This window comes from Callithrix jacchus, chromosome 3 (genome assembly GCF_049354715.1).
Source record: "Callithrix jacchus isolate 240 chromosome 3, calJac240_pri, whole genome shotgun sequence".
Lineage (NCBI taxonomy): Eukaryota > Metazoa > Chordata > Mammalia > Primates > Cebidae > Callithrix > Callithrix jacchus.
In genome coordinates, this window is record NC_133504.1 from 11,080,740 (window position 1) to 11,095,381 (window position 14,642).

Consider the following 14,642-nt stretch of genomic DNA (forward strand, 5'->3'; position numbering starts at 1 on the left):
TGCCATGGAAAAGATAAAATGCTATGGCCTGGATACGTAACATACTGATAATTGGCATTACAAAAAATAAATAAATAAATGAAGGAGATGCATTAATTGAACAAATAACAGAAGATTTCCTGAGGTGAAGAAAGACTCGGGTCTACAGGTTGAAAGAACAAACCACAGACGAGTCTGGGTTGATGAGACAAACCTCTACCTGGATCTATCCTATGGAAAATACTGAACTGGAAAAACAGAGAAAAAAAAGCCTGTAGACATCTGGGTAGATGTGAAACATTGGACACCAATGAAGATAAATTGGGTTTATCTTGTGCTACATTTGAAGCTGGAAGGTAGTAGCATAGCCTCTATAGTATCCCTAGAGAATAGGACTTCAAGACGAGAATCATAGTCTGGATCACACAATTTTCTTATTTGAGAAAAATACAGTATTAAAGATATACAGTAGAGTAAGTGACACAGGTACTTCATCTGAGGAAAGTAATAGAGGAGTGTAACCACACCACAAATCACCTGGAACAGAAACCTCAGCAAGATAAAGACAGGAAGAAGTAATCACAAATTCTGACTCTTGTAACTTTTCCAATAAACACACACACACATATGTATGCACATAAACACATATAATAATGTTTGCTTCAAGAATATATAGCATAAGTATAAAAAATATTGAAAGAGCAGGATATACTGCAAAGGAAATTCTAATAATGGCCCATAACTCAATATATAACAGGCTCCAAGGAAAGCTAGATACTGCATAGGTTTGAGGTGGGAGCAAAATAAAAATAATCCAATTATTTCATTTCATAAAGGAGAGGGAGAGGGGTAAGCAGGAGACAAGAAAACATGTTCTTCTTGTCTCTTGAGCTGATATTGAAGTTGGTGAATGAGGTGGGGGTAGAGTAGGAAAAAAATTAGAATTTGAGAATCACTATTGGAAAGTACAATCTTGTTTTCAAAAATAGAGAAATATATATTTAACTAGAGGTTAAAAGAAGAAATAAATGGACTAAACTGAAAAATAACAGGTCTAAAGAACAAATACTAGAAAATGAAGAAACAATAAAAATTAATGGAGAAATATTAAATAATATAAAAGTTAAACCATGTAAATCAGTTATTCTAATAAAACGATATAATTTTCCTTTTAAATATTCAGACTGAAATATTAAATTAAAAATATTTATCTGTATACTTTTTACTATAAAAATAATTAAAACATAGTGATAAAAATGTTGAAAATATAAACATGAGGGAAAAGATAACATAAGAATGAAAACAAAAAGAAAACAAGAGTTGCAATGTTATTTGCTCTCTGAAAAGTCATAATGGTAACATTTCTAAACTGTATAAATAAGAGAATTGTGTAAGGATAAAAGGAGGCAGATGGACCAGGATGATTTATGTCTAACAAACTTGTATTTACCAACCAACATGTTATCCATATACCAGAACATGAAAGAAATGAAATATACTTGGAAGTTTAAGTAAAAGCATTTGGGATTAGAAAAGATTTAGTATAATGACAATATAACAGATAAAGAAAAATGAATAATATAGTCAAGACATTTGATTTAACACATATATAGCTGCAGAGCCTTTGAGTGTGTGTGTGTGTGTGTGTGTGTGTGTGTGTGTTGTTTTGTCTAGAATGTTTAACAAATACATCACTTAGCTGGCCACAAACAAAAACTCAACTTTTTAAAAAAGTAGGTTTAATCAAACCAACCTCTTTACTTGGAAATTAGAACAATGAGAACAAGATTAAATTGCCCTTGAATCAAAAGGAAATCACTAACTGCAAGGAAAATAAGGGTAACACTTCCTACCAAAAGTGATGAGATGAGACAGCGAAAGCTGCACTAAGAATAATATTTATAGCCTTAAATGTTTTCTCTGTAACAAAGAAGAATGGAAAAATAGAACTTAGTACAAATAGAAGCAACCGGAAAGAAAACTACAGATTAACAAAATAAACAAGATGGAAAATTAGTAACATTAAAACCTGAAACTAATGAAATAGAAGAAAAATAGAGTAGAAAGGATACATAAGTCCCAAAATGTGTTTGCGAGATTACATACTTTGCAAGGCTTATTAATAGAAAAGAAATAAGGGAGCTGAACAGATATATTAGAATCAAGAACAGAGAAATAAATACAAACATGAGACAGATTAAAAGAAGCGTGAAAAAATACTATGTATATTGAAGGCAATGGATCTGAAATAGTAGAGAAAATAGATGGTTTCTGTTTCAGTTTCAATATCTCAGGAAGAATTAGAATATTTGAGTAGCTATATTACCAGACTAAAGACTGGGAAGAAGATTAAATATGTACAACTGAAAAAGTCATTAAGACCAGTTAAGTTTGCAGAGGAGACTGATAGAACCCTTAAAGGAACCATAGCTGGGGGCGCAGTGGCTCACACCTGTAATCCCAGAACTTTGGGAAGCCGAGGTGGGTGGCTCACAAGGTCAAGAGATCCAGACCAGCCTGGCCAACATGATGAAACCCAGTCTCTACTAAAAATACAAAATTAGCTGGGCGTGGTGGTGCTCACCTGTCATCCCAGCTACTTGGGAGGCTGAGGCAAGAGAATCACTTGAACCCAAGTGGCAGAGGTTGCAGTGAGCTGAGACTGTGCCACTGCACTTCAGCCGGGTGACAGAGAGAGAGTCTGCCATAAACAAACAAACAAACAAACACCATAGCTTCTATTTTATTTACAATGAATCTGATCCTATAAAAAGATAGAAAGCACTAAAATTTATATTTATTATAATCTTTGTTAAAAAATAAAAACGAGAGACTCTCACTTATTAATATTAAAATAAATCTTTCAATTGAAAGGTTAACACACAAAATACAAAAAATAGGTCAAAACAATAATGTATTATTGCCAAGAATGATTTATTTTAGAAATGAGTTCAACTTATATGAATTTAAATTCCAGTTAGAATCAGCACATGTTTTGTGGTAGTGGTGGTAATTCAAACTTTGTAAAATAATCTTAAAGTTTACATGTAAGAGCAAATGTCAGAAATATCTGTGAAAATCTTTGTGTGTTTTTGTGTTTGCGTTTTCCTTTTGAGTAGGGGAGGGCACAGGATTTCTTTACAAGAATACAGATTATTCTTCAAAGATACAGTCATCAAATCAATATCCCATAGGTATGGAAATACACAAAAGCATCAATGATACAGAACAGAATATATGGAAAGAGATCCCTCTATATTTGGATATGACACAGATGTTTCCATTCTGTGGGAAAGGTCTATTCTTTAATAAACTGTTTTCACAATTGATTATTCATGTCGAAAGAAAAATGGATATCTATGTTTTACTGAAAACAAAATTAAATGCTAGGTAGATTAAAACCGAAATATGAATAATGAAATAACTAGAATTCTACAAAAATATATCCATAGAATAGTCAACAGAAAGAATATCATGCAACAGTACAAATAATATTCCACAAACAGAATATTGAACTAAATCTAGAGAGCAATATGCTCTATATGAATCTGTTAATATTAGGGCCCCAAATAGAATTGAATAATATGATTTAAAACTATAAACAAAAGCAAATAGATTATTAACACAAAAATACAAGACATCCTTTATCTGCAGAGAGGATGAGAACAGATGTGATTAGAAGGAAATGCTACACCAATAGCCTGTAAAGTTTACCTGGGTGCCCATTTTATTATTTTCAAACATTATATATGTTATACATGTTATTTAGCGTTTGTTCCATATATATATAAACAAACAAACACAATGAGTCTTAGAAAAATGTGGGAGCTTTTGTTTATATTCTAGGGGTTGGGAGATTTTCTTTCCCAAGACTGGAAATATCAAAGTTGGAGAAAATATACTTGCCTAAATACATTTAATTTTTGTACAGCAAATAATGCCATAGTAATGTCAGATATAAACAATAAATCTGGGGAAAATGTAACAAAATGTAACAAGGAAACAGACCTTTTAAAATTGGTGAAATTAGATAAAATTTTAATAGAAAAATGGAGAAAGAACAGAAATAGGTAATTTATTTAAAAATCAAAACTGATTAGAAAGCATGTATACATTCAAATACATTGGATATTGAAATATATGTGTGTGTGTTTGTGTATATATATATTCAAACACATTGGATATTGAGTAACAACAAATTAAAGTAAAATGGAATATCCCTTTTCAGTCATTAGACAGACAAGACATGTCGAAGAACTAAAACTTATGCTGGCAAACATATGTGATAAAAGGTGGCCTCATAGACTGTTGATGAAGATGTAAATCCTTACAACCTTTGGGGGAAGCAATTCAGAAGAATACTTTAAGAAAATATTTTATTCGATTCAGCAGTCCTAGTTCTTGGAGCCTTGGGCATGATAATAAAGACTCCATTGTGTAAGGATATTTGAAAAACGTATTTATCACAGCATTGTTCCTAGTGGCAAAACACTGATGACAAAATGAATGCCCATGAACTAAAAAAGGCTAAATAAATTACAGTGTAACCATAAAACAGAACATCATGCAGTTATGAAAAGCCAAGTGAAGCAACTGACTTGGAGATTTGTCTACAATGTATGCTTCAGAAAGAAAAGCAAGATGTAAAATTATAAACACTATGATTATCACCAAGCACCTTGAGAGGCCCAGGAAGGAGAGAATTGCTTGAGCAGGAATTCTAGACCAATCTGAGAAACATCTCATCTCTACAAAAAAAATACAAAAATTAGCCAGGTGTGGTGGTGTGCATCTGTAGTCCCAGCTACTGGGGAGGCTGAGGTGGGAGAATCACTTGAGCCCAGGGGATCAAGTCTGCAGTAAGTTCTAGTTGTGCCACTACACTCCAGCCTGGGCAAAAGAGTGAGAGATCTTGACTTTAAAAACAAGTACTAGGATTCCATATAAAACTAATTTAAGCCTTATGTATTGTCTCATACATACATATTTATATATGATGAGAATAGCATGAAAAAAACTTATAGACACACAGCAGGTAGGCAATGTAGGTAACCTATCATGGTAAGAAGAAGTGCAGCTATAATAAGATGAATCTGTTGTGGCAAGAAGGGGTAATTTCACTACAGAAAGGAAAGGGGAGATGCATGGGGAAACCAAAATATAAACAACATGCAGTAAAATAAAATAAATATGTATCTGGTGACCATATTCGGGCTTTTATGTGAAATTATTTGTGTATATAATGCAATTACAATATAGCAGCCATAGAGAAGAACCACATTTTCTTTTGGAAAAAAGATAGCTTTTCCCCTATTAGATAATAGAAATAAAAGAAATACAAATAAAAACAGATAAGAATATAATTATTTCAAAATAAGAACACAGCAATTAAAAAAGAAAGAAATTCAGTTTTTAAGAGTTAGAAGTGAAGAATTTTTGATACCATCAGAATGTGTATCTACTTACTTTTACTGTGTCTGCCTATAGCATTCGACTATAAAAATTATTCTGATATTTCATGTGTTGAAACAATTCCACTCAACAAGAGTGACTCCATTTAAATAATCACTAATTATTTCTACGTTTGTGTTTATGTAACAATTACAAAGTTTTTTTTTTCTAAATGCTCTGGAGGTAAATAATACAAGTAATCAAATTGCAAATATCAAATATCATTATTATTCCTAATTAATGAAAATTAAGAGCTGGTATTTGAGGGTTTTTAGTCAGTTCTCTGATTATGACAGCCAATCTCTAATTGTTTTTTTAAGTCCTATGCCACTCTTTTTCTAATTAATGTCACTTTAAGAATATATACATTTTATCATCAAACCATTTTATCAATTTCTCTAAAGAATTACTAATTTTATGTCAATTATCATAGCAATATTTAGTTCACTTTCTCGTGTTGAAGTTGAAAAATATGTTCTTTATGTATATTATGCAATAATTATTTTCTGTATTATATCAGCAATATATAATTGACCCCACATTGAACCCTCAGCTAAACATTGACGTAGAATTTTATCTTGTTTATGATAAGAATATCTACAGTCTTCAAATATCTCATACATTATAAGGAAAATTGGAAAAATTTTGCAGGTTTGAGATCTGTTTTCCCTGTACATAAATATGAGTAATGGAAATCTATAGTAAGTATGTTTCAGGTGAAAGGATTTCAATTATTTACACAGACACTGATATATATCATTTATAATTTTGAATTCTTTGAAATAATGCCAAAGACCGCTGATCATAAATGAATAACATATTTACACCTTTTTAATTTAAACACACACAAGCACACAGACACACACAGGCACTTCACTAGACCACATTTTTTATATGTTCCCACTGTGAATATTCTCAACTTAACTTCAGAGCATGGATCCACATATTTATACACAGAATATATGTCATTGAAATATGAAACCAGCTTATGTGATTTTCAGAAATCAGAAGTGAAGCCATTATTTTAAGGAAAAAATGAAGGTTTGTAGCAATGGCTATGGATTCGATGATGCAGCAGTTTTGACTAAGTCCTTTGGATTTTAGGACCCCTGGATCAACGTACTGGGCATCCCAGCAGGCCTAACACATTTTGCCTGACAAATGCTGTTTGAACTGAACCCTATATAGCCAGAGATCCTCAGATACAGCCAATTACGCCAAAATTCTTTCTAAATAGTTCACTACAAGAATTATCTTCTGCAAAACAAGCCCCAGACTTTCTTTTTCTTTTCAGATGTTTAAAAAAAGTACTTCATGGCTGATAAATAATTTATATATTATTTTTCTCTTATGCCACACCTGCTAGACTGAGTCTCAATGTTGTGGTGATAGGTGGGAACCGTTAACTAAATGATGTCAGACATTGACATGGTTTCCTAAGCTGCAGAGCAAGTATTCTGAAAGCTTATTATTTCTTTGGGATGCTGGTTATTTTTACTATAAATATATTATTAAATATAAAGTAACTTTAAGAGAATGAGAGAATAACCTACACTCAAAATTTTCCATGAACTTTACAATCTCAATAAAAAGAAAATGAACAACCTAATGAAAATATGCACGAAAGATCCAAAAAGTCTTCTCACCAAAGAAGATATACAGATGGAAAATAAGAAGACGAAAAGGTGCTCAATATCATGTGTCATTAAGGGAATGAAAAGTAAAACAACCGTGAGATGCCACTACACACCTAGTAGACTGGCAGAAATCCAAACAACATCACGAATACTTAACGAGGATGTGGAGCAACAGGAACTCTCATTGCAGTTGGAAATACAAAATGGCACAGCCACTTTGGAATTCAGTTTAGCAGTTTACTACAAAATTAAACATCCTCTTACCATATGATACAGTAGTCACACTCCTTGGTATATATTCAAATGAGTTGAAACCTTATGTCTGCACCAAAACTTGCAAATGAATATCTATAGAACCTTTACTTAGAATCATCAAAACTTGGAAGCAGCTAAGATGTCCTTCACTGGGTGAATGAATAAACTGTGATATGTTCAGACAGTATAGTATTTTTCAGCACTAAAGAGAAATGAGCTATCAAGCTATGAAAAGACATGAAGAAACCTTAAATGTGTATTATAAATAAAGAAAATCTGGAAAAGCTACCTACTGTATGATTCCGACTATATGACATTCTGCAGAAAGCAAAACTATGGGAGAGTAAAAAGGATCAGTGGTTGCCAGGAGTTAAGGGAAGGGAGACATCAATGGGCAGACACAGACAATTTTTAGAGCAGTGAAACTACTCTGTATGAAGCTATGATGGTGTCCAAACCCATAGGATGTACAACACCAAGAGCAAACCCTAAGATAAACTATGAACTTTGGATAGTAGTGTAGGCTCATCAACTATAACAAAGGTACCACTCTTTGGGGGATATTTATAGTAGAGAAATCTATGTGTCAAGGCAGGGAATATATGGGACCTCTCTATACTTTCTGTTCAATTTTGATGTGAACCTAAAATTATTCTAAAAGTAAAGTCTATTTTAAAAACACTAACAACAAAGTATAATTACTTTTAAACTATCTTTTCAAAAGGTTTTTAAAAATATGGTAAATCATACAATTAAAACTACCATAGATTTAGCTAGTAGTTACAAATTGAAGACTATAATTTAATGTGTAACTGAATCGTTTGAATTGTATGAAATCATTGACAAATGTTTTTGAGCTTTAAAAGGCACAGATTAATATGTAACAAGTTAATAAACACAGTACTTTAAAACTAGGGTTATTCTGGCAAATTTAAATATATGCCCACCCTTTCAAATCAATTTTTCTACCATTTTCAGAATCCAATTTTCCCTGAAACCATTTATTAGAACCCCACCACACTTCCTGACACTCTTAATTCTAACCAATATTTTACTTGAAATTTTATCAGCAGATAACAAAAAATCTATTTAATTATAAGGTAAAGAATATATATTTAATCTCTTTAATAAATTCTTTTTCTTTTACTAAATTGTAAACTTTTGTTATGTTGAGCCTATTATTTCCTTATCATTTATTACTTACTAACTACTTAAAAAATAATGACAATTGATGGTTACCTACAGGAACCATAGCATAATGTATTACGACTGTTTGTTGCAATAAATTATGTTATGGTTAAAGTGACTCCAAAAGTTCTCCAAGGATTGTAGACTCCTTTATGGCCTTGACCAATCACCTGGGCTGTGTGAATGATAATCATAAAAATTCTCTCTCTGAATACAGCATCTGTCTACTACTTAAATGGGTATGGAGAACAGTCTCTGTAATGCCCAAAGGCTGTTTCTTGACATCTGGCAGCAATCTCTCTATTCATGTTTTGAGGCCAGAAGGTGACAGATGAGAGAATGTCTGACAACAGGGTGCTACCTCGCTTTAAATCTATGTGCATCATGATGGGGATATCCATAGTATCATGGAAATAGAATAAACTCTTGCAGTAAACACATTTCTCCTGACTATACAATGGTGTTTAGAATATGACCATTCTTAACAACTTTCAAGAAAATTCTGGTCTTTAAAATAGGTAGTAAAGAACATGAAATCCATTTATTATAAACTAAGAGACCTTATAGATGATTCCTAACTGAGCTTTTTTTCCCCTTTATCTAGAACACAAATAATGCACAATAAGAATACTTTAGAAAATCAAACATATTTTTAGTGCACTCTACTAATTCACTATCTCTCACAAGATATATGAGTTACCATATGGCTTATTAAAAAATGAACCCTATTGCATTTTAACCACAGGCTCTTATTCTTATATATAAATAAGATTGCACATATTTAAATCTTACCCTGAAACTGCTGCATTTTTCCCTATGCACACAGTAATTACTGTATCTTTTATCCAAGGAGAAGAAATATTTTCTGTTGCTTAAACGCCATGTCCAACAAGAAACATGTTAATGGTAGAAAATATTTAAGGGACAATTAACATAAAATCCATGAACTATAACCCACTACCTCTCAAAGAGAAACTAATACAAACAGTAAACAGTGTGCACAAATGAATGTATGGCTTTGTTGAGTCAGTGATTTCCATGTGCTGGGGTGACTTCTGGCTTCATCTCTTAACTCTCCTCAGTCTCTGTCAGTGACCCTTAGCTATCTCCAACGATTCAAGCTGCAAACAGACTGAAACCAATTTGTTTTCCTTATGTTTTTAAAGCCACTAGCCTGGTATGCTAATTAGAAATAAATCGCTTGACCCATAAAAGAAACGGCAGGAAACCTGAAATGAAGGCATTATCCAACACTTCATGCTCCTTAGTGATGCCATTTTAAATATTTCAGACAGCCTATAAATAATTAAAACCTCACCACAGCAAATTATGTCCTATTATGCAAATAAATAGCCTCCTCCCTGGTTTCATTACAGATTCTAAATGACAAGCTGAGCAGTTTAAACATAGCAAGGTATTGCAGTGAGGCGAGAAATCTTTCAATATTTTTTTAAATTCTTAGTGCCAAGTTTCATGTGGATTTTTACTCTAACACTTAATTTGCATGAGCAAATAAACCTTTTGTAAGTGGAGGAAATGCATCATTTAATTAAATTTTATTTGTTGTGAAACTACTGTGCCTTATGCATATTTAAGAACCACAAACTCTCCTTTTTACTGAAAAGAGTGCAATATTAAGTAAGATAATAATTTTCAAAAGTGAACTGACAGTATCTGAGAAATTGAAAATAATCAATAAATGCTTTGGAATAACTTTTCAATAACATCGATAGACCTGCACACATATAAATATCAATAGAGTACTTAAATTTAGCTATTTCATATCAAGTTTCTATGCATATTTTTTAAACCAATGATATCAAAAACAGGTTTAGTGTATGAACATTTCAAAACTCATTTGTCAAAAACTTTCAGTCTTGTTTTCTGCTTGTTTAAGGTGTTTGATTCATGTCAAGTTAAAAAAAAAAACCCTAAGGATTATAAAATAGAGTACATTCACTGTAAAATGCTGCGGGGGGGAAACATACTAATTTTTTAGTCTACAGAAGCTCTATTATAACACAGAAATGTCGCAGAATAGAGAAATGCACTCTAGTCAAAGTACATAGATATCTTGGCCCTTATATAATTAAAATATTATATTCCCCTGAAGCATATTCTCACATTTTACTTGAATTAAAACATTATAAACTTCGAAGGAAAATTATCCTATAATGATTTTCCTGGTAATTGATAGTTGAAGGAATGTCTATCACATTGTAACATGCCAACAGAACAGTATTTCTGGCAATAACAAATGTGACTTTCTCTCACACCTACAAGCCAAGGAGTTTTCTAAAAACCCCCTATGTACTCTTATTAACAATTTTAAAAGGTCATTGTGAGTTGTAAAATGTGTTATATGTAGTATAAATTATATTTGCATAAAATTTTAATGAAATGTAGGTAGATTTATCATCTCAGAAAATTAAAAATTTGTGATTATTACTAAGCTAAATGATATTAATAAGCTAAATGATAACTATCTTTGAAAATATGATATATTATTTCTGTTATGGCAGTCTCGATATTTTTAGAAAATAATTTTAATTTAACCATGATTATTATAAATATATGAAGCCTGTTAATAGTGTCAATTATAGTCAAGGTAATGGAATGGTATTTGCTAAAGAGAAGGAATGGTTCAGTAATTATTTGGAAAAAAAAAAGGTGGCTTGGCCTAGACTTTATCAATGTCCTCAAAATAGCAAGCATCTCCCTTTCCCCAATAGCTAATGACCACTTATTTTGAGAAAAAAATCCTCATTCCTCCCCTGTCCACTACCCACATTCACCAAGACCTGTAATTATTTTACCTCTGATTCCAGCATTTACATCTTTTATTCTGGTCCCAGAAGATGAGGTATCCCTCTTCATGGATAATCTCTTTAATAGACTTCATCCTGTTTCCTAATTTTTCATTTAGGAATTCCTCAATATAAAGTAACTTGGCTTTATTCTATTTTCAGCTTCTCTTTCTCTGCCACCTCTTATCATTCTCTCTTATCATTAAAATAAATGAGAAAACAAAGAAATCTATAAATGATTCCTAACAAACAAAATCAGGAGAAAACTTCTTTCCTTACTCCGTGTTTCTCTGTATCTGTCACTCTTTTGTTTCACTCCCTGTTAATAGCTTCCATTCTTGTTGTACAGGCACATCTCAGAGATTCTGCAAGTGAGGGTTCAGATCACCTCAATTAAGCATCTCTCTCAATAAAGCAAGTCACATTTTTTTCCATGTCCCAGTTACATTTACACTATACTGTAGTCTGTAAAGTATTTAAGAACATCGGGTCTAAAAAACCAATATGTATACCTTAAATAAAAATATTTTATTGCTAAAAATGCTAACAGTCATCCTAGCCTTCAGCCAGTTATAATATTTCTGCTGGTGGAAGGTCTTACTCCATATTGATCACAGTAATGGTGGTTGAATCCTGGAGTAGTAGCCAGAATTTTTTTTTTTTTTTTTTTGAGATGAAGTCTCACTCTGTCACCCAGACTGGAGTGCAGTGGCATAATCTTGGCTCACTGCAATCTCTGCCTTCCAGGTTCAAGTGATTCTCCTGCTTCAGCCTCCTAAGTGACTGGGATTGCAGGCACCCACCACTATGCCCTGCTAGTTTTTTGTATTTTAGTAGAGACAGGATTTCATCCTGTTGCCCAGCCTGTTTGTGAACTCCTGAGCTCAAGCAATTTGCTGCCTAGGCCTCCCAAAGTGCTAGGATTACAGGCATGAGCCACTGCACCCTGCTGACAACTTCTAAAAATGAGACCACAGTTAAGTTTGCCTCATCAATTGACTCTTCCTTTCAGAAAACATTTCTTTGTAGCATGCGTTGACATTTGATAACAGGTAACCAAAGTAGAACTTCTTTCAAAACTGGAGTCAATCCTCTCAATCCCTGCAGCTGCTTTATGAACTAAGGTCACTGAATATTCTAAACCCTGTGTTGTCATTTCAACAAAGTTCACTGCATCTTCACCAGGAATAGAGGCCATCTCAAGAAATCACTTTCTTGGCTTGTCCATAACAAGCAACCCCTCATCCCTTCAGCATTTATCATGAAGTAGCAGCAATCAGTCATGTTTTCAGGCTCTGCTTCTAATTCTATTTCTCTTGCTATTTACAGCTCATCTTCAGTTAGTTATTTCCTCCACTGAAGTCTTAAACCCCTCTAAGTCATTGATAAGAGCTGGAATTGACATCTTCCAAACTGCTGTTAATGTTGACTTTTTGACCCCCTTGTTCTTTATGTCATCTAGAATGATGAAACATTTCCAGAAGATTTCAACTTCTTCCAAACTGCTGCTAATGTTGACTTTTTGACCTCCTTGTTCTTAATGTCATCTAGAATGATGAAACATTTCCAGAAAGTTTTCTTTTTCTTTTTCTCTCCTCCACACCTCACACTCTTGTACAACTTACCACAGGCTGCATATATTTAGCATAATTCTTAAGTGTTCTAAAATTTTCAGAATGGCAAACTCACGTTGGCTTCAACTTAAGGTCACCAGCTGCATCTTCCTCTAAGAAAGGTGTCTGCCTGTTCTTTAAAGTGTTGAAGGCAAACATCGACTTTTCCCTCCTTGCTATGAAAGTCCAGAGGAGATCTTCCCACAATCCTAGGCTGTTTTGTCTTCGTTGAAAATCTGTTGTTTAGGCCGTTTCCCCAATTATTTTAGCTAGCTCTTCTGGGTAACTTGCTATACCTTCTCCAACATCACTTGCTGCTTCTCCTTACATTTTATGCTATGCAGGTGGCATCTTTCCTTAACTTCCTGAGCCAACCTCTGCTAGTTTTCTACTTTTCTTCTGCACTTGCCTCACCTCTCTCAGTCTTCATAGAACTGAAGTGAGGTAGGTAGGGTCTTACCCTGGATTAGATGGTAGCTTAAGGAAATGCTGTGACTGGTTTGATCTACCCAGGCCACTAAAGCTTTTTTCATACCAACGATAAGGTTTTGTTTTCTTATCATTTGTGTGATCATTAAAGTGTCACTTTTAATTTCCTTCCAGAACTTTTCCTTTGCATTCATAACTTGGCTAGTTTTGATGCAAGAGGGTTAGCTTTTGTCCCATCTTGGCTTTTGACATGTCTTCCTGACTAAGCTTTGTCATTTCCAGCATTTGATTTAAAGTGAGAGACATGTAACTATTCCTTTCACTTGAACATTCAGAAGCCATTGTAGAATTAATTGGCCTAATTTCAATAATGTTGTTTCTTAAAGAATAGGGTGGCCCAAACAGAAGAACAGAATTGAAGGAATGACAGGTCAGTGGGGCATTCAAACACACAGAACCTTTATATGGTTCTGGTTCATGGAACCCCAAAACAATTACAATAGTAACAATAAAGATTGCTGATCACAGGTCACCATAACAGGTGTAATAATAATGAACAAGGTTTAGTTATTGCAAGAACTACCAAAATGTGACAGAGACCAAAAAAGAGAGAAAGAGCATACTGTTGGAAAAACAAAATGGTGCCCATAAACTTGCCCCACACAGAATTGCCAAAACCTTCAATTTGTAAAAAATGCAGTATCTGTGATTTTCTTAACCACAAGGTTAAAATTTGTAAAGCAAATTTCAATAAAATGAGGTAGGCCTATAGAAATTTACGAAAATTGTAATTTACTTTTATATTTTTACTTGCTAATTATCACCAACTATTTAATTCCCTTTAATCCACTTCTGCTGCCAGTGGCATTGCCTTGGACAGTGCTTTAACAAATGTTCTCCTATTTTGTGAGACCAATGCACACCATTCTTAAACTCCCTGTGGCTTCTGCTCCTATCAGCCATTCATAGCCGTGAGAACATGTCTTTCTTGGTTTCCTTATATGATCCTCTCTAGGTGTGTGCCCACTTTCTAAACCTTCCTTTCCAGTCTCCATCCTCCTTGCTCCCTGTCCCTGTGTCCCTCTTTAGAGTTTGATTCAATCCGCTCTTTTTGACTAGACTCTGAGGTAATGAAATCTTTGTCCTTGGTTTTAATGACCACATGTAAATATGTAAGTCCAACACTTATTTATTGATCTGCTTTTCTGTGAAATCTAACTATTCAGGTGCCTGTCACAGAACTCCACCTGGACGTCCATACATCTCTAAAATGCCTTAATTTC